The following is a 1,308-nucleotide window of genomic DNA, read 5'->3' as shown; positions in this document are numbered from 1 at the left end:
GCACTCTAGTACACGTGTCAGTTTCCTGCCTGCTTGCTAGCTATCCTGCTGTTGCAATAGACTGTGTCAGTTTCCTGAATCCATGTCTGGACAACTACACTAAGGACTCTCTTTCTGGGCAGCCCTGCCCAGGCCTATATCTGGACCCTCCTGTGTGTTTGGACTCCACTACACGTGTGCCTCCCGCCTGCCTCGCCATCTCTCACGGGCTGTGCTTGCTCCCTGTTATGGACTGTGTTTTACGTGCTGTTTCCCTGCTTCCATGGAAGCCTACCTCACTGGGCCCAAGCCACGCTGTTAGCAGCTAGGTGCCAGCCGGGGAGACCTCCAGCAAGCCTGACCAGGCACCCCCTGGCCAGTTCCTGCCTGGAGCCTCCCGCGGGCCGGTCACCCAGCTTGCTCTCGCTACCGGGCAGCCTGCTAGCAAGCCCCAGCCATGCCCAGCCAGCAGCCATGTTCTTAGGCATTCAGAAGACCCAGAGAAGCAGCCTGCTTTGGGAAGCCATTTCGGAGAAGCGAGCAGACCACGTCCGCAGCGAGAGAGCCTCGCCCTGCTCTGCATATCTCAGTAGCTGCCCGGAATGGAAGCTAAGTGCCGGCCAGCCCAAGCACTTAGTGAACACATCTCAAAGTAGCCTCTGCATTCCATAACTGATGACATCAGGACAAGCCCAGCTTGCTAGAACATCCATTCAACACGCCCGGATCTCCCCCTCCCTCCTTTGTCCTCTCTTCCTAAGGTGTCACCATAACACAATCAGAATCCTAAAGTGGCCCATCTAAGGCATTCAGAAAGCCATTAAAACTTTTGTTTTAACCCGTGAGAACCACAAGGTACAGCACCAGCCCCAGGGTACGTTTTGGGGTATATAAGCCAGCCTCTCAGGCCACATGGCGCGCATCATTCCTCTCCTGATCCCAGCCGGCACGTCATTCCTATCCCGACCCCCTTGCTGTCTCTCTACTCATGGCTCTGGTGCTGGCATTGGACCACCTCGCTGCTATATCTCTGCTCCGCTTCAGGATTGTAAGTATAGCCAACTTCATCGTGGGGCACCTGCTAATGCGACCGTCTCTATTTTGATGGTTGTTGTGGGTTTTTCGGGCTGTATTGCCGTGGTCTTGGCATTGTACTTCCTGACGTTTCGCCAGCAGCTGTGGCTGGCATCTTCAGAGGTGTAGCACCAACAGACAGAGATCTCTCAGTGTCACAGTGTGGAAAGGATGTTGGCAGGTCATTTGTATCTACTCAGGAGGGGTGGGGTTGAGCTGAGTCATCCTGTAAGAGTTTCCCAGGGTGTGGAATGC

The sequence above is a fragment of the Eublepharis macularius genome, chromosome 7 (assembly GCF_028583425.1).
Source record: "Eublepharis macularius isolate TG4126 chromosome 7, MPM_Emac_v1.0, whole genome shotgun sequence".
In the NCBI taxonomy this organism is placed as follows: Eukaryota; Metazoa; Chordata; class Lepidosauria; order Squamata; family Eublepharidae; genus Eublepharis; species Eublepharis macularius.
The sequence above is the reverse complement of the archived record's forward strand: the minus strand, read 5'-3'. Positions refer to the sequence as shown.